This window comes from Felis catus, chromosome D4 (assembly GCF_018350175.1).
Source record: "Felis catus isolate Fca126 chromosome D4, F.catus_Fca126_mat1.0, whole genome shotgun sequence".
NCBI classification, from domain to species: Eukaryota; Metazoa; Chordata; class Mammalia; order Carnivora; family Felidae; genus Felis; species Felis catus.
Window position 1 is genome coordinate 23,337,847 of NC_058380.1, and position 24,320 is coordinate 23,362,166.

General features: G+C 38.1%; 1 long non-coding RNA gene across 2 annotated transcripts in view; it reads left to right on the plus strand.

Annotated features, from left to right (window-relative positions):
- Positions 1–24,320, plus strand: part of LOC123381486 — a 267,900-nt gene that overhangs the window by 78,234 nt on the left and 165,346 nt on the right. Inside the window, exon 3 of one of the 2 annotated variants that reach the window (XR_006588527.1) lies at positions 8,004–8,216. The exons of the other annotated variant lie outside the window; for it this stretch is intronic. This is a non-coding gene — a long non-coding RNA (uncharacterized LOC123381486). Of the gene's footprint in view, positions 1–8,003; positions 8,217–24,320 lie in introns of those variants that run through there. 2 annotated transcript variants of the gene reach the window in all.

A 24,320-nucleotide genomic window follows, 5' to 3' on the forward strand; every position in this document is an offset into this window, starting at 1 on the left:
ACAATGCAGAGCCTGCTTGGGATTCTCTCTCTCCTTTCTCTCTGCCCCTCTCCCTCAAAATAAATAAATAAACTTTAAAAAGTAAGTAAATCATTTACTTAAATTTACTTAAATTATTTACTAAATTATTAAATATTTACATATTTAAATATGTGTGAAAATTCTGTAATAGAGACATGAGAACACAGTATTTTGGAAGATAAGCAAGGTGGGGGGACTGATTCCCCAAGATTTGTGAAAGGTTTCTCACAGGAACTGGGTCTGGCAGGGATTCGAGGCAAATGAGGAAAGGGCATTATTGACAAAAGTAGCAGAATGAGTAGAGGCTTGGAGTGTGAAAAAGCTTGAGGTGTTCAGGGAATGTCCATGAGACTGGAGTTAGGGTGCAAGTGAATGGAGGCTGGGGCAGGGCTGAAAAGGAAGGCTGTGGTCACACTGAGACAGATCCTAGGGGCTAAAATGAAAAAAAAATGGGGGGGGGGAGGGGATTTACACTGAACCTTTAATCCAGAAGGAAACATCAGTGGGCTATTTTTTTGTTGAGATGTATATTTTAGAAAGATTCTTCTGGTAGTGAATGGGCAGGAAGTGTAATGCATTAGGGAATGGAAGCAATGGTCCAAATGAGATAAAATTGTTTCCTTCACTGAAGCAGTCACTGTGGGAACAGGAGAGAGGCAGTAGGGACAGAATTGAGAAGTATTTAGAAGCTAGAATCAAACATAGATTGGATATGGAGAATGAGAGCGACAGTCTTAAGGGCTGCTTGTAGAAAACTGAACTGGTGAATTACAATTAGAATGATTACTATTATAGAAAACTGACACAATAATAGAAAGTAGTAGAAATTATTATTTTTTTGGAACATGCTGAATTTGACCTATGTTTTATCTAGATGGCACTTGGAAATACGGGTTTCAAAAGAGAGACTGAGAAGTTGTGTTTTTCTTCTAGAAATTTCTGTAATATGCTCAATCTATGCTACACATGAAGTTGATGACAAACATTTTGCTATCATTTCTACATATGTCTTGTGTCTTCAGCTAGAAATAAAATTTTCAAAGGGTTCCAAATATTTTGGGTCTCTATTAGTAAGCTTTCAAAACATAGGGATTGGGGTGTGGGCAAAATAGGAAAGGGATAAAGAGGCATGGATTTCCAGTTATAAATAAATAAGTCATGGAGAAGCAATGTACAGCATAGGTACTGTAGTCAATAACATTGTAATAACTTTGTATGGTGACAGGTGGTAACTAGACTTATTGTGGGGATCACTTCATAATATATAAAAATATTGAATCCCTGTGATGTACACCTGAAACTAATAGGATATTGTATGCCAATTATACTTCAATAAAAATAAAATAAAATACAGGACAGGAATGATGGATTCTGTCTTTTTTATTTTCCCATCGTGCCCAATACTGAGCAAGGTACAAGTTAGGAAAAAAGCACCTGAAGTCTTTAATGTCTGAAGACAGAATCAGACACTTCAAGACATAAGGAATATTTTAGAAAATTGAACAATTAAAGAAATTCTGAGAATTAAACAACAACAAAAAAAGAAGATCCCTCCTAAGGATTCTTAGTAAGAACTAGGGAGAAAAATGAAGGATATGGACAGTGAAGGTCTTTTATTTTTGGTACTAACATTGATTTGAAGAACAATGGTTGTTAGGAAGGTATTTTTTTAGAAGAGAATTTTAAAAATATAAAATACTTGTAATATTACATAGAGGAAATCTCAACAAAAACATCATTGAAGGTTAACATGCTGATTGAACTTGATTTCAGTAAAAAATCTTGGTCTCTAAACAGACGCTAATTCAACAAAAGTGTTATTTATTATAACTAGAATGAAACAAAGATTGCCAACTTAAATACCTTAAAAATAACGTTCTGGGAGTTTTATACCTCATAAAGTGAGGATACTGGCCATTGATTGATGGAAGGGTATATTCTTACTGTACAGAGACAGATATAAGCTTGATGGAATGTACTAGGTTTTTTTTATGGCTATAATGATGAATTTATTGAGTACGTTTCTATTTTGTTTTATTTTCAGACTATATTTTGTTTTCTCTCTATCTCCTGTCCATGCATCATCACTACATCTGTGGTTATTTCTTTAAACACTTTCTTTTTACTTTGTAACAGATACTGGTTTGCTTCAGAAACTGCTAAAATATTTAAGTTCCAATCAACTTTAGGGAGCATAGACTTTAGGTGGTTCATATCTGATCCATACCATTAATTTAACGTTGTTTAGATACTATTTTTATTCAAGCAGATACCGCTTAAGAGAACATGCCAGGTGAATGAGATGGTGTCGTATCTCTTTTAAATAAAAGTCTTGCTAAGGCTTGTGCCTGGGGAAAGGCTGGTACAATTAAAATCAGTGACTCTTTCACCTCTCTTTGCTCTGTGAAGCGTAAGAGGAGGAGGCACTGGGAAGCTTTGACAAGGAGAGTGGGGACTTTAATTGAGGGCAAGTGGGGCTCAGGCCCTGTTTCCTAATTGTAGAAATTCCTTCAAACATCCAAATACACTGCAATTTACTAGAGGGCGAAGCCCGCTTAAATAAAGGACCATTTGATTTAAAGAAGTTTAAAAGGCCTTTTCTTTAGTCAGACATCTACATATCATATTTTATATTTCTGGAGGATCTAAGATTCTGAATGTGGAGCTGTGCCTTGCCATTTTTTCCTTGCTTGGATCTATTTTGGTGTGTATATGAATGTGCCTCTATCTTCCTATGCACGGACCCACAGTTTGCTTTTCAGTATAGAGGAGAGGTTTCTGAGGACCAGCACTCTTCATTTCTAGGTACTATGACATATATTACTTTTATAGTTTCCATCTTGCTATTTCGATGAATTAAGAAATATGATCACAGGGCAACTGGAGTTAATAACCAATTTTAGAAGGATATTGCCTAAATGGTTTCTCAATTATGTTCCAATTGGTTCCTTGTGTTGATAAAATGAAAGCCTCCTTAACAGTAGAGTTTGAATTGTAAAGTTGAGCTGAAGTTTGAAGATTCTTGCTATCCTTTAACATTTAATGACACTCAATTTTCTTGTCTCATATTTTTGACATAGTGCTCCATGTTTTATCTGTCATAGACACATTCCTGCTTGGGCCTCTGGGCCAAATGAACTCCACCTATTAAATTTTGTGGTGTACTACTCAATTGTTCTTTTATTTAGTAGGTCATTATTAATTTAATGAATCTGTCCTAGTCCCTTTCACACATGGTATCATAGGTGGAGAAAGGATTCAAATGTTCCTACAGTATTGATGAAGATTTTCTTGTCATGTGAATGCCATACAAGCAGCCCTGCAGCCAGCATTTCTTGGTGGCCAAATATAAAGCCTTCTAATTAGGAGTATGTGATGCTAAAATGAAAACATTATCAAACCAGCTGTACTGTGTGTACAGATTTTCTGTTTTTATTCATGTGTGTGCATCTATTACAAACATAGCACAAATAGAATATAAAAATAAGTTAACACTCACAGCCAAACCTGTTAAATTTAGTTCAACAAATTGTATGAAACCCTCCATCTGTTTGCTACATTATCCTCACAATGATAATAGGCAAGGCAGATTTGCTAGCTGAGTTTTATAGAGAGAACGGCTTGTTCAAAAAAATATATAATAAGCTCCCCTAAATGAAACCAAACCAAACAGCATTATTTTCTTCTCTGTGGCTTTGAGTGTTTATGTTGTGATATTACATTTACACAGATGTTATTCTTGATCTGTTGTGCCAAAGGATGACTTTGAAGCTCATTTATCAATAATTATTGCTTTGACCAATATGAGTCTTCCAAAAAAGCAAACAAGTAGGAGGAACAGATCTTTTGATTTCTTTAGTAATGGGTCATGAATAGCTGTTTTCTACCTTTTGTATTTTTTCTCCATGGTTTGCTCTTGGTGTTGCAAATACATTTGTATTTTGAACACAGAAGGGCACAACGGTCTTTATCATGTAATAGTTGATAAGTGGAATAATATTTGCATCCTAGGGTTACTGAGGATTGTGTGGGACAAAGAAGTACCTAGTATGAGTGCTAAATTTTCAGCCGATGAAAAACTTAGCTTATCGCCCAGCACCCACATTTCATTTAATGGTAATTGTGACTTGTTGGGGACATTTCAGAAATACTATGTCAGAATTCTCCTGATTATTGCTTTGTGAATGGCTAACTTAACTTTCAAATCTCTTCCTCAGACTCTTTGAAACCTTTTTCATTTAAAATGAAGAGTTCCTATTATGTGTGAAACATCTGGGTGCTGGATATATAGGGGCCAAAGATAAATGAATCATATGATCTGTATAGGTTCAAATGTTTACTCGGAACTCTAGGCACACTTTTACCCCATAAACACTGATTTGCTTTTCAGTTTTTGGGTATTTTGATTATGTGTCTGGAAAAAATTTTAAAACCTGTTAAGAAGGCATAGCTACATCTAATGTTATTCATTATTTTTATTCCTTTTTATTTATTATGAATTGTTTTCTACATCAGCAGGGTTGGAGGCATTCCATAGAAATGTTTGTAAATCCTGCTCTTCAGGAATAGGTGGGTTGAGAAAACTAGATGCTAAACTCTTCTACCTAATAATGTAAAGGGCCTTCTTAAATGGAGGCAGTGTTGCATTGAACAGGTATTACTATTCACTATCTTCATTAGTAAACCAGTTTTCCCAAGTTCCCTAGGTGTTAGGGCCACATTTCCCTTTGCATTGAAATTGAAATTCCTGGTACATTGAAATGCATTGAAATAGTATAGCTCCTCACAGTCACACCCAATATAACCACAGGAAGGCTTGTCTTTAGGTTTTTATCCCCTACGAATCTGGGAATTCCCAAGGATCACATACATATTCTCCAAATCCTATTTTGGGGGATGCCTGCTGCCTCAGACTTTGTTCTGGCTCTCTCAAGTCCCATTTGGGAGTCTTGTGGCAAGGCTCTCCAGGCTGCTGCCATATTCCCTTCTGATTCTGTTCCGCATGTGAACACACACCCTGCATCTGATTCTCTGTAGCACAAATGTAGATTCCAACATTTTATAAACTCTGCTGAAGGACTGCAGATTACTTGGAAAATTACAACACAGGGGCGCCTGGGTGGCTCAGTCGGTTAAGCGTCCGACTTCAGCCAGGTCACGATCTCGCGGCCCGGGAGTTCGAGCCCCGCGTCAGGCTCTGGGCTGATGGCTCAGAGCCTGGAGACTGTTTCCAATTCTGTGTCTCCCTCTCTCTCTGCCCCTCCCCCGTTCATGCTCTGTCTCTCTCTGTCCCAAAAATAAATAAAGGTTGAAAAAAAAATAAAAAAAAAATTACAACACAGAAAAAATTTTAAACCAGATGTACATATTATAACTCCTAGAGTTATAGGCCATATTCCTCCATAGAGTGCCTGTGCCTGGTTTTGCTTCTCCTTTGCCAACCCAGTGGCCATCTTTATCTTAACAAGGTGAGTCCTTTGGCTAGGATTCTCCTGTTCAGCACTGTGACACCCAACTTTCTTGAGCTGCAAAGAAAAAGGAACAATAAAAAATTTTCTATTTAGGGTCTCCTGGGTGGCTCCGTTGGTTAAGTATCCAACTCTTCATTTTGGTTCAGGTCATGATCTTACGGTTCATGAGATTGAGCCCCATTGCAGGCTGCATGCTGACAGAGCATAGCCTGCTTGGGATCCTGTCTCTTCTCTCTCTCTGTTCCTCTCCTGTTCACGCTCTTTCTTTCTCTCTCTAAAAATAAATAAATAAAAGCGTTTAAAAATTATTTTTTTTTCTATTTACCTCTAGGCTCCAGTTCATGCCCCAGTAAATTCATAACCTCATTCTCAATGCAACACTACCTCCATTTAAGAAGGCCTTTTATATTATTAGGTAGAAGAGTTTAGCATCTAGTTTTCTCAACCCACCTATTCCTGAAGGGCAGGATTTACAAACTCAGATATCTTTGAAACCTGTTAAATGTAAATGGATGATATGGGCTAGATAGAAGAAAAAGTATGCTATCCTCAGTTTTTCTTGAAATAAATGGGTAGACCTCTTGGTGTATGTTTTATTACTCAGCCTTTAATAGTGTCATCTTAAGTGTGATGACAATTGTCATCTGACACAAATAGTGAATAGGGAAAGATGGGACTGTGGCAAATGGAGACTCATACTTCAGCTGTGCTCATTATACTATAAGAGAGCATGGTGCTGGTGTTCCCAACCCTTCCAGCATTTTTGAAACACACCAGAAATCCATGTTTCCACGTGTTAATGTATTTAAATGTTGTTGCTTTTTGGTTTGTTAAATTCTAAAATTTTAAAAACACTATGAGGATCAGTACTGTATATTTTAACTAGACATGTCTGCACGCTGGATCTGACCTTAGGCTGCTATTTTGCAACTTCTGTTGTTGAAAAGAATTTGGGCTTCACCTTTGCAAAACCAAAAGGCAAAAAAGTCAGTGGATGTTTTTTGTTTTTGTTTTTGTTTTGGCCAGCTTATCTACCCATAAACAGTGCTTTCATTTTCCTTCAGAGGGATGGAGCAAAGAGCTGTGACATTATAATAGCATTTTATTCCTGCTGTATAAACAAGATGAAGATTTGGGGAAGAATGGTAGTTAACCTGAGGATTGTTTAATGTGTGTGTAGGAATCAGTGAGAAATAGCTGAACAGACACGGGGAGTTGAAATCAGACAGATTTAGGCTTAAACTCAGCTTTGACTTTGAAGTGTGTAACTTGGTGTAAAGGACTCTGTGAGTCACTTTTCTCGCTATAAAATGGGAATAATAAAACTTACCTTTCATGAAAATTCATACAAATGGCTGATCCATAGTAAGGTTTAAATATGTCATTATTTTTCTTTCCACCTCTTCCTTAATTTCTACATTTGTCTTAGTTCTGATATCAGAATCTTAAGTTTGTTTTGTTTCTGTGTAGGTTTTGCAAATGTGTAGAGGGGGATGGCTATCTCAATAAGTTCTAGTGAGTTATTAGTTTTATCAGATGGCAGACTGTCTGGTCTCTTGCCCAGGATGAGTTATGGCGCACCCCCGCCCGCCCGCCAGTACATTTTGTTGTGTTCCGAGTACTGAGTTAGTTAATCCATCTTGCTGTGCTCACTTGACATGTAATGACTGGTCCTGCTGACATAACCTTAGCAACCTTATTGTGCATCCAGAGCAACCAAGTAGCTCCTCCACCAATTATACCTTTGATTGTTTTACTAGTTGCACGCATTTCTCTGTTATATTGCCATTCATATCATTCTTAGTGGAATTTGGGGCAGAAAAGCTGCCATCTTTTTCTTTCTTTGCTTGTCATTATTGGTATGTACAAGCTAGTATGAAGCAATCTGGGGAAAACACAGGTTGGGTATCAGGAAAACTGTGTTCCAGTAGCAGAAGGTCTGCTATTAGCTGTATGCTATTAATCAAGTCACCTGATTCTTGGGTGGTTGGTTATCTCATTTGTAAATCAAAGTTAATAGTGTTTGCCTTGCTTATCTCTCTGGGTTGTCATGAGATAATAGCTATGAGGAATTTCACTATATAAATGTAATGTGATTAAAAAATAAAGGTCATGATTTTAAACTTTTAAGGAAGAGAGCAGAGGTTCTCAAACTTTGCTGTGCATTATAATCACCCGGGGGAACTTAAAAAACTCATCCTCAAACACAACCATTCAATTAAAACAGGTCCTGGGGGTGGCACCGGTCATTGTTAGCTTTTCTTCATAGGTGATCCAATTTGTAGCCAAGTTTGAGAACCAGTACTTCAGCATCTTGCTCTTAGAATGTGGTCCCTGGACCAACAGTTATTAGCAGCATCCGGAAGCTTGTTAGGACTGCAGAATGTCAGGCCCACTCTAAACTTACTGATTTAAAATCTGTATTTTAGAAGGATGTTCAGGTGATTCATTTGTATGTTAAAATTTGAGAAACATTGCTTTAGAGGTTAATTCATGTGTTTTGTTTTGCAGTTGAGGAAATCCAGAGATGTTAAGATTTTTACAGACCTATCACCTTTGAGAACAGTGTTCATGAGATGGAGACACTGACTGAAAACTACTCTTTGAGTATTTTGGGAGAGAGTGGAACAGTTAGCAATTTGATTGTGCTTGGTATCAAGTTTCTTATGAAAATCTCCCACCCCCAAAGCACAGATTCTAATAAAACAAAATTATAAAATAAGACTTTCCTGCTCTTCATTAGCTGATGGATTAGTTTCAAAACACCATGGTGTCGGATAAGAATACTAATATGCAGCATGTTTAATAATTTTTTTTTCTTACAGTTACCAACTTGAAGTTTGGGGGAAGGGGGAAGCCCTGGGAATTTGGGGATGCAGGTAGTTGTGTAAGTGACCGGCTGAAGATTCAGAAGACAGAGCTTATTATGCTGGGCTCTGTGTCATAACTGATCTAGCCAGAGTATGGAGGAAGCTGGAGAGAAAATGCAGGCTGGGCTGTTGTTGATCTGTCCAGTCAAAAACCACCGTGGGTGTAGAAGATGTGTGCCATGCACATTGAAATGTGCTGTTTTAAATTTCCTGGGGCAGTACTTGTTAGAGGCAATCAGTATGTTGGACTCATCAGGCTTCTTAGTAATATGTACCTAGGTCTCTCCTCCTCTTACACCCGCTGTGCCACTGATTATACTGTAAGTAATGGCAGCTTTGCCTTGGGAAGTTATGGATATGCTACAGATGGGGGCAACCCATCTGTGAAGGTGTGTAAATTTCAAATTGCTAGTTGCAGCTCCTTGCAAGAAGGCCATGGGGAGCAGGAGGGAGAGAACCGCAGTGGGAGTGACACCCAAAGCCACAATAATTTCTGACGATTAACTTCCAGTTTTTCACATCAGCTATTATGTATGTTTTCAGGATCATAGACAAAATGATTGCTTTGCTGGATGGAAAATCTGGCACTCTAAAACTATCTAATTTTCCTCACATGATATCATGATATGTCTAGTAGCACTCTTTGTAGCTAAAGCTTCACTCTCTTCCTCCTCCTTCCTGTTTTTTCCTGTATTTGATATCCCTTCCTTTTATTCATTAATTACTAAGGATTTCAGCCTGAAACGAAGATAGTGAGTAGTATGGTAGCATCAGTGGGCTTCAGAGCTTCCTGTTTCTGTGGTAGGAAATGTGTGCCTGTGCGGGTGAGTGTGTGTTTGTATCTGTTTGGGAGAGGATTCCTGTAGACCGAGAATGATGTTATTGGGGCTAGAATACATTTAGAAAACTTGAATGGAATGAGTGACTCAGCCAAGAGGGAATAGGGACTGTGGTGGACCAGACAGCATCTAGCCTGTCTTAGGGATCAAGCCACCAGCCAGCTCCACCAATTGTGGCTAGAAAGAGTGGAAGCCCAGTGCTGTGAGAGCTTTTCATTTTTTAAAGAGAAGCTGAAAATTATAATTTTATGTGATTTCTGATATCTAAGTGTTCATAATTAGTTTAGTTTTCTTTTTAACACTATGGATGCCAACTGCTATCAGGCCAAAAGCCATGTCTGGGGGCTAGACTGGGCCTGGAGTGCAGCTGTTAGCAAACTTGACTTAGTCTATTGTCATTGTTTCACAGAAGAAAAGGGATCTGTGCAAGCTCATGGCATTGATGAGGTGCAGAGTTGAGAAAAGAACACGGGTCAGGCGGCTTTCCGTTCCGCTCACCTTCTGTGACACCTACAGCAGGGTTATGTGGGAGGCACTGAGCCAGGTCACAGTTGGGCTACAGATATGGCTCCAGCCTGCAATGACTCACAGTCTAGCAGGGGTGACAGACAAGCAAATAAATAACTATAATTCCTTGGGAGTATGTGCAACAAAGAAGTAACTACGAAAAATAGCAGCAACACCGAGGGCAAGTATCTTTTGTCCCGGGAAAGAATGGCATGGGGTAGAGAGTCAGGAATGGGTCTGCAGAAACGGCGATGCCTGAGTTGGGTATTGACACTTAAACATCTTAATGATAATCATATTTTATTTGCTTGTTTCTTTGACGTTGGTTCAACAGCTGGTTTATTACTGTGATTCTGATGAATTTTGGGGGACAAAGATTGATAATGAATTATTCATATTGCCTTTTTGATTTAAAGTTCACATATACCATCCTACCTACTTGAAGCTCAAAAATTTGGGGGGAATTGTTAAGGAATAGGGTATGTATTAACTCTTATTTTGTAGATGAGGAAATTGCATCCCAGAGAAGCAAAGTGTGTGGCCCAGCATTACCTCTTAGTATATGCAGAGACAGAACTGAGCAGAATGCAAGTCTTTCTTGTTTGTAGTTGGTGCTGTATATACACTCTGGGTTCTGACTTATTGTGGGCCACTTGGTCTGGGCACATACCATCCATCCTACGCTGCAAACCCAATTCTGAGTTCTTGAACTCCCAGGAGTCTTTGCATCAGCTTTCCTGGGAAATTGCCAAGTCTGAGAGCATAATTTCTATGCTAGTAGTCAAAGTTTCCAGTTTTAGAAATGCTACCATAAGGTCTAGTTCTTTCCCATTTTTGTGCCCCAAAATTGAGGAGATATTTTCGGAGTTCTTGTTAATGATAACAATGATGCCTAAGCAATTCTTATTGAAAGTAGGATTTGAAGAACTACCTTCACTGTTCATTGGGGATAAGGTGAAGACAAAGGTTTAGAAAGGCTCTGATTTGGAGTACCGAAACACTCAGACTTCCCTCATATGACCGTGTAGCTTGTGAACTGCAAAAGGTCCTGGGTAAGGAGTCAACTGGGAGATAAAATCCAGGCCCTGCTCCTCTCCATAGTAGCTGGCCTGCAGGACTATGTGTGTTGGGGATGTAGTTGGGGTGTCTGAATGCTGAAGGTTGAGTAGGGGGCTTGGAAGATCCTGATTCTTACAAAGGCCCAGCAGAGGCCATCAGAGACTTTGGGCATGCTGTAGGGTATGGTTGAGCGCATACAAACAGCTTCAAATTTACAACAGTTAGAAATTCATTGGGGTATGTTCCAGCTTCTCAGAAGACAATTTAATCAGTAAGAATGAGGCACTTGTATTGAGTATTTACTCTGTATTTGCAACTTTTCTGGATATTTATATATATTATATTTATATACATTTTATATATTATACATTTATATATTTATATATTATATTTGTTACATATATCATACATATATGATATGAATATATATCATGCAACTTAAACTTTCCCAGAAAGTCTGAAAGACTGATTGCTGAAACATCATCAGCTTCATTTTCCAAAAGAAAACTGAGTCTCAGAGATGTTATATGACTTGCCAAAGGTCATGCATATGGTTACTAAATGGTAGAGCTGGAATAGAATTTGGATCTGGCTAAGTCCAAAGAACATAGCATAAGAAACCTAAGCAATGGAAATGAATTTTCTGTATAATGGAGATGAATTTATTTCATATCATGGTTTCATTTGGAGTGTGTATGTGTATGCATGTGCACGAGCATGTACATGCATGTATGTTAACAGTATGATGAAGTGGCAGCAGAATGAGAAAGGCAGAGGAAAGGACCAAATGGGTAAATTCACTTCTAGCCCAATTTACTATGTTAGCTATTTGCCTTCACTTTCTCTGCATTAATGGAGGCATTAATGGAGGTAAAGAGTCTGGTGGAAAATCTCAAGAGTGGATAAATGCATTATTTGCATTTGGCGTTGGGTGTGTGTATAATGGTTTAGAGAATTACAAAACAAATAAAGAGACCATTTAGTCAATATTCAACTTGGAAGGAATAGGAAAGCTGTACATTTTATCAACTCTGCTAAATCCCATCTCTCTACTATCTTCTTCCACGAAGTAGTTGTCTCATAGGCAAGCACAGGTTATCCTTACAGAAGGAACTGGTTTTTCTCTCTCAATTTGCTTTTTTATTTTTTTCAAAACTTCCTGGAGAAATTAAGGTAATTAAATAGCTTGGGTGTAACTGAGGAAATAGCCAGCCCTCTTTTCCAATTTCTATTAGATTATAGCCTACATTTGGGAGTAAGAAAGACTATCAGTTAATTCATCTAACATACTTTTATTGAACACCTACCAAATGCAAGGTATTGCGCTAATTTCTGGGGAATGCAAGTATAATATGACACAGGCAGACATGCAACTAACTATATTGTGTTTGCATTCTAACAGATAAATAGGCCTAGACTGCACCAGTGGGAGATTCTGAAATATATAATAATTTGATGTTATTAAAACCAATATTAAAAAAATTAACATCTATTTAACAGAGGCAAGATTATTATCAGTCAGGATTTTTTCTTTTCAAGTATACTGTCAGCTTTGATGAACAAGATCAATTTGTATGTTACCATCATACCATTTTATTCCAGTGAAAGCCCTTTTTTTATTGATTCTGAAGGGCTAACATCCAACTGGCCCAGCCCTTTATTTTTCTTTCTAGAGAAGAATAGCGCTGGTGGAGACAGGGGAGGGAATCAGAGGAGGGAAGACTAATTCTGACAGGAGACTGAGCCAGGTTTCAAATGAATAGTTTCTAAAAGCCAGGAAACTTTGGGTAAGGACAGGATGGGTCTGTCAGGAAAAGAGTGCAGCAGAGAAAAGGCAGGCCCAATCAAACAGAGATGCTAAGACTGCAAACCGAAAGCAAAGTTAAGTCTTCTTTTGCTGATGGCAGAGACAGTCTTGATGAACTGTTTCTTGCAGATTCAAAGGTCTCGTTTCTGTTGTGATTAAGTTCTACTCATGAAGGAAACAAGGTTCAAGTTGAGATGAAGTGGGTGAAGGCCAAGCCAGAGTGCTTGTCTGATTGGTGGTCATGGTCATTCCTTTTAAGATATTCCTGTTCTTAAACACAATTATTCTGGGCCAGCTTCCAGACTACCCTGCCACCCTTCACCTTCCTTTTCTTAAATAGCTTCTCTTGGAAGGATGTACCATTTGGCGATCTTCTGTTACTTATTTTTCATATTATTGAATTAGGAAGTGGCATATCTTGAGGTTATCCAAGGACTTAAGCTAGTTTGAGTTTGCTATCTTTTAGGACAGCTATACTAATTCAGCTAATTTAGGAAGTTAAGCAAAGGGCAACAAAGACTGGGCCTGAGGACTGAGAGGAAGTGAGGAGATGTGTCTGTTGGTTCTGTTTGAAGCAGAGGCTTTCTATTTGATGAGACATCCTAGGGACACCAGAGAAGTTCTTCTAGGCTGAAAGAATGCCTGGTGCTCTAGGAATGCAGTCTTGAGGAGGAGCTCTGCCAGACCACTATTCAGGATGATAGACACTACTTACATAATTATAACTTTATTTTAGCTTCTTGGCCCTCACATTTAGAAACAAACCCATATTTCTAATGTTTCTTGCTGAAGCATTAATGGAACCATAGTTTTAGCTTTATTTCCTGGGCACAGGTACATCACAGACACATTAACTGAGGATATTTTGAGAAGAGGACATTTAGAATATTTAGACATTAGGGTTACATGAAGTGTAACAGCCCAAATATGTGAGAGTTAAGAAGTTTTATATAGTCACCCCATTTCCTATCACCTTTGATATTTTAAGGACATTTTATAGCTCAATATTTTTTCAAAGAGTATTTGGTAGACCAATAAATTATATTTTTTAAAAATAAAACATTCTGTGGCTAAATAAGTTTGGGAAATGCTTGGGTTAAAAGTTAAACAGATTATTTTTTTGTTTTGTTTTTAAAGTTGATATATTTGAGAGAGACAGACACAGCATGATGGGGGAGGGACAGAGACAGAGGGAGAGAGAGAGAATCGCAAGCAAGCTCCACGCTGCCAGCACAGAGCCAGATGCAGGGCTCAAACTCTCAAACTCATGAAACTGTGAGATCGTGACCCAAGCTGAAACCAAGAGCTTAACCAGACACTTAACTGACTGAGCCACCCAAATGCCCCTAAACAGATTATTTTTTAAGTGCAGAGCTTTTCAGAGCTTTAAGTATGGTAATGAGCTTTTTGAGTTCAACAACGGTATATGGTATTCATTGTTTTCTATTTTATGGCAAACCAAGATTCACTGGACACAAAATGTAAAGTACTACTCTAGATCATAATTTCCACATGTTCTCTTGGAGAAGCCACCTTACTACTAAACTGTAGTTTTGTAATGTGCAGAGTAACAATGAGAGCATGTGGGATTATATGAAGACTAAGTGAGATCTTCTGAACTATAAAGTGCTGGGCAGATGTTAGTTATTATTAGTCGACAAAATTTATGTCTGAAAAATAGAATATTTTAAAATTATTCAATGCAATAAGATTTTAATGGTATTTCACTTGTGTTTTATTGATTACACAAAACAAAAAGGTGAGAATGAAGTTCAGAGAATAAGAATCAAAGTTTGAGCTCTAAGCCATAGTGTTCTATTTTTTCAATAAAGTTAATAAATGGGGGTACTTCTAAGTGTTTCAAGACAAAGTTTATTTAACATAGGAGAATAATAATGCCTTTGAGGGACTGGAGATAATTTACAGATACTGCATCATAGCAAGTTTTAACAAAGCAGTTTTAAGGAACCAGAAATACAAAGAAGTTCAGGTATTACCATGCAATCACTCTGCTCACGAATCCAGAAATTTCAGAAGACACATCATTATAAATTGGAGGAATATAACATAATTGGACATTGAAAAAGTGATAAATAAAAGAGAACCCCTTAACTCTCTGATTATTAGTATAAAATGTTATATGTTTAAGCTATTTTATTTATTTAAACATTTTTTAATGTTTATTTATTTTTGAGAGAGAGAGAGAGAGAGAGAGAGAGAGAGAGAGAGAGAGAGAGAGAGAGAGAATATATCTGAAGCAGGCTCCAGGCTCTGAGCTGTCAGCACAGAGCCCAATGTGGGACCTGAACCCATGAACTGTGAGATCATGACCTGAGCCGAAGTCGGATGCTTAACCGACTGAGCCACCCAGGGGCCCCTATTTAAGCTATTTTAGATTGGGGACTGGGTCTTACATCATGTTGTAGTGTTCTTCCAGCTCCAGGAATAGTGCTTAGCAAGTCCTATTTAAAAAAATTAAAGGACAGATTTGGTCCTATGTTTGTGTTCCTGGAAAAACATGGTTTAAATTAGATTACCATTAAGTGGGTTCATACCTAGTTGACAATGAGATTTGCAATGATTCAGTGTCAATATAAGAGTAGCAGTTGAATGAAACACCACAGTGGTCAGTGTTTGGCAGCTCAGTGGGGATCCATTCAGACTAATTCACTTAAGGAAGGAAAAAGAATCTCAATATCAAGAGAGTAAATCATTGGGGTGCCTGGGTGGCTCAGTCAGTAAGCATCTGACTTTGGCTTAGGTCATGATCTCACGGTTTGTGAGTTCAAGCCCCATATCGGGCTCTGTGCTGACAGCTGGAAGCCTGGAGCCTGCTTTGGATTCTGTGTCTGCCTCTCTCTCTGCTCCTCCCGCACTCACACTCTGTCTCTCTCTCAAAAATAAATAAACATTAAAAAAAATTTAAGAAAGTAAATTATTGTTTTTTAGTAAATATATAAGAAAAAGGAATGAAGAATCATGCTGGGCAACAAAGCTTCCTGTTATAGAATCAAGACATTTAAGGTACAACTAATGGAATAAACAGGTCCTTGTCTATAAAGGTGAACTTCTGAGGCCTTTGGATACATTATTTTCTAAGGACATGGGAAACTTTTTCCAGAGCTGCGCTCATTTATGCAGTCCTTTTATATTAGGCTAGGATAATGCGTATATTTTGTTTGGCTTTGTTTATAAAGCTAATATGCCTCCATGTCATTGCCCTCATTGGCACCATGGTGCTATGTGTAAAATCAAATAATCCAGCTTTTGGAATCAGTTAGGTCTTTACTGGGCTATTTTCTGCATTTGGGGGATACTATAATTAAATAAGATGATTAGGATATGAATGCTATTTAGATCTGCATTATCCAGTATGCTAGCCACTGGCCTTATGTGTCTATTTAAATTTGAATGTAAATCAGTTAACATAAAAAGTTTAGTTCCTCAAATCTCGGTGGCTCACTTTATTTTTTCTGCTCTTTTTAAAAAAAAAATTAAGTATAATTAACATAGTGTTACATTAGTTTCAGGTGTATTATGTAATGATTCACCAATTCTATACATTTCTCAGTGCTCATCAAGATCAGTGTATTTTTAATCCCCTTTATCTATTTTACCCATCCCCCTACATACCTTTCCTCTGGCAACCACCAGTTTGCTTTTTGTATTTTAGAACCTACTTTCTTGTTTATTTTTTTTTCTTTTGCTTCTTAAATTCCATATATGAGTGAACTCATATGGTGTTTGTCTTTCTCTGACTTATTTCATTCATCATTATATCCTCTAGGCCCATTCATGTTGTTGCAAATGGTAAGATTCATTCTTTTTATGGCTGAGTAATATTTGAATACACACACAGACACACACAGACACACACATACACATACACATACCACATCTTCTTTATCCACTCATTTAAGGATAGACATTTGGGTTGCTTCCATATCTTGGCTATTGGAATTAATGCTACAATAAACATAGGGGTGCATATATCTTTTTGAATTAATGTTTTCATAACTACTCAGTAATAGTACAATTACTGGATCATATGGTATTTTTATTTTTAATTTTTTGAGGAAACTCCATGGTGTTTTCCACAGTGACTATTCTAGTTTATATTCCTACTAACAGTGCTTGAAGGTTCCTTTTTCTCCACATCCTCGTCAACACTTGTTATATGTTGTCCTTTTGATTTTAGCCATTCTAACAGGTGTGAGGTGATATCTCATTGTGGTTTTGATTTGTATTTTCCTGATGGTTAGTGATGTTGAACAAACATCTTTTCCTGTGTCTGTTGGCCATCTGTAATTTGTTCTTTGGAAAAATGTCTGTTCAGGTCCTCTGCCCATTTTAATCAGGTTATCTTTTGGGGTATGCTGAGTTGTATAAATTCTTTATATATTTTGGATATTAACCCCTTTTCAGGTATATCATTCTCCCAAATATCTTCTCCCATTCAGTAGGTTGCCTTTTTGTTTTGTTGATGGTTTCCTTCACTGGCAAAAGGTTTTTATTTTGATACAGTCTCAATGGTTTAGTTTTCCTTGCCAGAGGAGACATACCTACAAAAATGTTTCTATGGCTGATGTCAAAGCAATTACTGACTAATGCTTTATTGTAGGAGTTTTATGGTTTCAAGTCTCACATTTAGGTCTTTAATCCATCTTATTTTTGTATATGGTAAAAGAAAATGGTCCAGTTTCATTTTTTCACATGTAGCTGTCTAATTTTCCCAGAGCCATTTGTTGAAAAGACTCTGTTTTCCTCATTATATATTATTGCTTCCTTTGTCATAGATTAACTGACCATATAAATGTGGATTTATTTCTGGACTCTCTATTCCAGATGATGAATGTGTCTTTTTTTGTGCCAGTACCATAGTATTTTGATTATTACAGCTTTGTAGTATATCTTGAAATATGGGATTGTGATATCTCCAGCTTTGTTTTTTTCTTTTTCAAGATTGTTTTGACTATTTGGGATCTTTTGTGGTTCCATACAGATTTTAGGATTATTTGTTTTAGTTTTGTGATCATTGGCTTATTTTTAAAAGTTTTTTAATGTTTATTTTATTTTATGATTGAGAGAGAGAAGTTCAGAGTGTGAGCAGTGAAGGGGCAGAGAGAGAGGGAGATACAGAATCTGAAGCAGGCTCCGGGCTGTCAGCTGTCAGCACAGAGCCTGTTGTGGGGCTTGAACTCATAAACCACAAGATCATGACCTGAGCCGAAGTCGTACATTTAACCGACTGAGCCACCCAGGTGCCCTTATCATTGGCTCATTTTAATTGTTCTGTGGTCACATGTGGTTACTTGCTACTATATTGAACAACACAGGTATAGAACATTTCCATCATTGCAAAAAGTTCTATTGGACAGTATTGTTCTAGAGAATAGCAATGTAAGTATTGAAATATGACTCTGTGTGGGAGGATTTGTAAGTTATTCAGCTACAGGAGGAGGAACCTGGAATAGAGAGTAAGTCAGTAGTCATTGGCTATATGAAGAGCTATAGTAATCATCTTATAACTTCAAAAAGGCATAATAAATTAAGCTCAGGTAAAATTGTAGCAGGAAGAATTTAAGATTAGACTTTTTGAAGACTCTTCTGCCTATGAAGACTAAGAAGCCCTGAAATAAACTGTGCAGAATATGCAAATGTGTTGTAGATTGTTGGTAAAAACATGTAGTACAGTATTTCTAACATTTTAATGTCAAAAATATTCACATGTGTGGATGCTATTCTTTTATAAAAAGTTAACTTCTAAATATATTCACATATCCTTGTCCCTCGGGCCCAACCCTGAGTGTAATGTTGCTTGTAGGGTCTATTGTTGGAGAAACCATTTGAAGAAGAAAAACAGCTATGAAATCAGTAACGCTTTGAAATCAGTATCTAAATACAGTTAGGGGACCCTGGCTGGCTCAGTTGGGAAAGCATATGACTCTCGATTGTGGGGATGTGAGCTCAAGCCCCATGTTAGGTATAGAGATTGCTAAAAAAAACACAAAACAAAACAAAAACAAGCTTTAAAATAAAAAAATAAACTTTAAATGCAGTTAATAAGTGATATTTTGTGTTTGGTGAGACATATTGCTTAGTCAGTCTCAGCCAACACTTGACACTCATGTGGATTCTTGGACCTCTTTTAAGGATTCTGAGCCCTGCCACCCATAGGTCTATGGTTCATGTCTGGGTACTACCAGCCAGTATATACATTCACCTCAGAGTGGTTAAAGGCAGTTGGGCTGGAGGCTGGAAGCAAAGGCAAATGACTTTTCAATGTTCTTTCTGAACCTCATGATTGATTATTTCTGCTCATATGGTGGAGTTTTGCTACCTTTTTTTTTTTTTTTTTTTTTTTTTTTTTCTGGCCTGTATCCAGATTTTTACCAATTTGATCTGAAATGAAATTTTTCATTTGATTTAAAATCAGGCCATTGTAGGCTTTTGAAAGCTCAGTGATAGCTTCTCATGTCTTATCTTTAGTACCCTGAAAGATCATTTTATTAAATCTAAAGCCAGATGATCTCCTTTATCTAAGATGTCCATTGGAATAAGCGATGTGCACACATTCTACAACCCGGCAGGACCTTCAGTTATGAACACTTAAGCGTGAAAATCTTGAGTTCCCTTTTCAGTCATGCAACCTTGAATTCCTTGAGAATGTGATTGTTTCTTTTTTTTCCCCCTTTTCTTTAAATCTACATTAATAACATAGGTCTGTGAACATCTCATTGAAAAGGATTAGCCCTTAGGAGAAAAGGGATTTGGATTCTTGACTTGTGCTCATCAGCCCAGGATGGGGAGTTCAGGACCATTGGTTAAGGTTATGGGAAACTTGGTCATCCTGTGTGTAATCCCATGTGGACAACAAAATCTGTTGGGGAAGCAATTATGAGGGTTAATTTTCTTTTAATGTTGCTTTATTCTGGAGACTGGATTCTGGTGGCAAGCAAACAGATTCAGCAGTTCAGCTGAGGCAGCCTACATCATGGTTCAGTGAAACCCTAAATCCCTTCAATCGCTTTAAGAACAATGTTTCTTTCAGAAGTGCCAGAGGCACAGCGTGTAGAAATCAACATTCAGGTCATTTTAGCTATAGGAATAGCTCTGTCTATAACTGACGATGAAATACTTCTTTTCCCACAGCTCAGGCCTAGTCTAGGAAAAGAAAAGTTCTTTTACAAATTGGACTACAAAGACATGCTACTGATGAAGATAAGTCAAGTTTTTGGGGTCCATCAATTCTTATAAGTGGAAAGAAAAAATACTTTAAATACAGTACAGGTTAAGGAGCATTTACTGATTAGCAACTTTTTGCCAGGCACCGGGGCTATGAAGCTGTTTAATAAGGAAGTCAAACTAGTGAATATTCAATTACAACATAGGGCAGTAAGTTTGATGGTAGAGAGGTGCAGAGATTTCCATGGTAACACAGAGGAGAGACATCTAACCCAGCCTGTGTCAATGAGTGGGAGCTAGGATTGAGAAATCTCTCCAGAAGGTGTAGGATCTGAACTGAATCATGAATGATAGGTTTTTCATGGTAAAGAGATAGAGTTGGAAGAAGTTGAGGTCATAAGTGAGAGATAGTGTGATATGTATGGAATGCTATAGAGTGTTCTGTTCTGGTGGAAGAAGGTAAATAGCTAATTGTTAAGTATCAGGAGATTTAGAAACAAAGAATATCAGCAAACTTCCCCTGAATGTCACACGATCATCTCTTTCCTCTTAGTTCAATGTCCCAAAGGAAAAGAACTGAAGTAAAATACATACATATTCATACATTCACACATTTTTCAAATATAAGGAAAGTGGGTGCTCTGAAAACAATAAAGACAGCATTTGAAAGAGACTTAGCTGAGGTCAGAATTAAAGCCATCAGCCAAGAAACCAGAGCTCCAATCTTGTCAGAGCCAAGAGCGAAGAAAAAAGTTTTGCTTCTTGAAAACCAGGATTTTTTTTCCTGATAGCTTCTCAAATGGCCTAACAACAGGTACTTCTGGCTTGATTACTCATTTCGATGGCTGTAGTGCAGAAACAAGTGTGGAACCAGCAGAAAGAACAGTTGTTCCCTCAATTAGAAGGGGACAAGCTTTCTTCTTTTGATGATGGGGCTTCTGTAGCAGACAGCAAACCATATCCAAGCTCAGCTTCATTTATAGCTTGCTGGCCTCAACTCCAATGTGGTCTTGGCCTGAAACTGCTTCCCGATTCCTCCCAAAAGGCATTCTCTATGTAAATAAAACTCCATCCTGTTACTTAAAGGATTTGGGCATTTTAGTCCTTCATTAGCAAACTCTTTAAAGTATGGGTCCCAACACATCTGTAAAGGGTCCTAGGCTTTTCCAAGGCTATTTTTGGATTTTGAACAAATTTAACAATTTCTACAGCATGAATGTCTCATTGTTTTCTTAAAACCTTAGGATTAAAAAAACATCACTTTAATTTTCCTCTGTTTTAGTCAGAAACTGATTTTCATACTGCCCAGAAAAGAACATTTCCCAAAAGCAACAGATTTTTACAAAGCCATGGATAATTTTTGTTTTCTTTCTCAGCACAGCATGAGGAGAACTGGAAAACTTTTATGAGAACTGATAAAGGGTACAGAGCATGTTCTTTGTTTCTTGGCAAAAGAAGCTTCTTCTGCCCAAGTGCTGTAGTTGAAAGAAACATAAATCCACCCCCAAAAGAGCCCAAATCATATTTGGATTCAAGTGGGAAACCACTTTCCTGGTTACGCTTGGGTGGCATCCTTTGGCTGGTTCAAGTAACACTTTCCCCACAGTGGAAGGCTTATGAGTTCCTCTAAGTGGGTTGAATATGCTATGCTTTTTCATTCAAAGAAACTCAATCCACATATTTTACAGAAGCGGGAGGCTGCCTTTTGAGCTTGCTTGGGAAAGAATGTCTTGTGGCGAATATCAGGCCACCTGAACAAACATGAGCACAGTACGGGTCTCCCCAAGAGAGCTTTCTCAGGGTGGAAGGTGGAGAAGCCACTGTTTTCATCTCTAGAAAAGCTGAGAGAAGTTTACTTTCTTCAGAGAGCTATGACTCCACATGGGCCTGACTTGTGCCCTGTCTAAATCTTTGGAGGGAAAGATCTCACATATATGAGATCTGCTATGGAGACTTAGTTCAGGAGAGATAACAATGCCAGATTTAGGAATGAGTCCATAGACTCTGTTAATTTCTCACCATCCCCATTTCTGTCTCACCATCCACACTTCAGATTACAGAGAGGAAAAGGGGGATGGAGAAGGTATAACAGACTATTACAGTGAGGAAAAGAACATAGACTGCTGTTGATTTGAGCATCTGTGAAAAACTATAGACGAAGGAGAAGCAGGCATTAAATAAGACAGACCTTTATATTTGAGAAACTTCTTAGGTTAATGTACTTTCCCACCTAAGATGATAGTGGCATTTAGCTGCCGGCATTCAAATGGAACAACATTGTAACTGTCTGGGGAACAATGCGCTTGGTTTGGGGTTGGAGCTGTTAATGGCATCAAATTATGTGAGAAGGTCCTTGTAATTAGCTAAAAAAAATGTGCCTATGCCTCTTCCCTTCCTAATCCCAAGAAACTATAAATCTTAGCTTATTTGGAAAAAGGTCTTTGTAGGTGTGATGAAGTTAAGGATGTGGAGATGAGATTATCCCAGATTATCTGTGTGGGCCCTAAATGCCATCACAGGTGTCTTTATAGGGACAGAGGTAGAGGGAAATTTTATAGAAGAGGAGGAAGCAGTGTGACCACAGAGGCAGAGATTAGGGTAATGTAGTCACAAGCCAAGGAATTCTAGAAGCTACCAGAAGTTAGAAGAGGTGAGGAATGGATTCTTTCCTTAGAGCCCCCGAAGGGAGTGTGGCCTTCTCAACAACTTGATTTTGGCCAAGTGACACTGATTTTAGACTTGTAGCCTCCAGAACTATAAGATAATACATTTCTAGCATTGTAGGCCACCAAGTTTGTGTTAATTTTTTTTTATAGCAACCATGGGAAAGGAATATAGTCCTGGAATAAAGCCATTAATAAATTACTGGGGGTGCAGTGCTATCAACATGGAAATGTGTAGTTAAAAAAGGAGAAAGGTAACTGATCGGAAGTTGGTCACATTGGTCCACTGCAACCCATGATCGGGGGCAACAGGCAGAGAAGACTGGAAGAATAAGGCAAGAAGAGAAAGGGGGAGGTGCATCTGAGGGATAAAACACATTCATGAGAACATTGGATTCTGGCAGCTTTTGTGAATAATTTGGCCTATCCCTGGAGGATTGGAAGAAGGCCTGAAAGTCACATGCCATCATCTCCAGGCACTGAATGTATAGGGCCTTGTGGAATACAAAATAATGCCCTCTTTCCTGGATTGCCACCAGAAGGATAAGTGTAGCAACAGTGCAAGAGGGAATTTCCTAGGCCTGAAGTACTCATACCTCTTTTATTCTTTATTGTCCAAAGCCTGTCCTCACTATCTTCCTCCACCCATACTTCCAGAGATGAGTGAAGGGGATAACTTTGATGTCTGAAGACAACTTGGACTGAAACAACTTCATCCATCAAGTGAGCCCCTGATTCTAGTTGCTTATGTTTTTTCCTCTCCTGCTTTCATTTATTTCTCTTTTCATCACTTCATCTGATTTATTGCTACATCAAAGGAGTTGATATCGAATTTTTAAAATTTTTTGACACCCTGAGTTGTTTTAAAGGGAGGCATTGATATTAATATTCATCACCTATCCATTGATTACCTACATATCTATCTATAATGAAGCCCCAGTAAAAGTGAAATCCTTTATGGGACACCTGGGTGGCTCAGTTGGTTAGGTGTTCGATTTCAGCTTTGGTCATGATCTCGCAGTTTTTGAGTTGGAGCCCCGCATCGGGCTCTGTGCTGACAGCTCAGAACCTGGAATCTGCTTCTGATTCTGTGTCTCCCTCTCTCTCTCTCTGCCGCTCTACCACTCATGCTCTGTATCTCTCTCTCTCTCTCAAAAATAAATAAAACATTAAAAAAAAATGAAATCCTTGGGGCACCTGGGTGGCTCAGTTTGTTAAGTGTCCAACTTCGGCTCAGGTCATGATCTCACAGTTCCTGGGTTCAAGCCCTGCATAGGGCTCTGTGCTGATAGCTCAGAGCCTGGAGCCTGTTTCAGATTCTGTGTCTCTCTCTCTCTGTCTCTCTCTGCCCCTCCCCTGTTCATGCTCTGTCTCTGTCTCAAGAATAAATAAACATTAAAAAAAATTAAAAAAAATGAAATCCTTTAGGCAGGTTAATTTGAGGATTATTATAAGTTTTGAAAGGTCTCAGAGGCACAGTCTTGGGAGCAAAAAAACCTTCAAATGAATGAGGTTTATCATCTCCCATTTTGTGAGGCACAGTCTAAGGTCTCTTTTTCAGCTCTAGCGTGCTAGTCACTCTGTTCTTTCACTCATTCCTTGACTCAGGCACCTACCAAGTGCAGGTAATGTGCCAAGTGTCGGCTACAAAGCCCAAGAAGCCTCCATTATGCCCTTGAAGAAAGCTGAAGCAGCTGTGACTTGGTGGCTTGCCCAGTGTTCTCTTTCTTAATTGGAATTTGCATGGTTTCTCTATTTTACGCAGGCCTCATCTCTTCCTACTGTGTTGTACATAGATGTCTTTATTCATTTACATTATTTGCCTGATTCCTGAAGACAATACAGTTTTAGACACCTCACTCAAATTCTGTTTGTGAAGAACAATCTCTGGGGCTGCT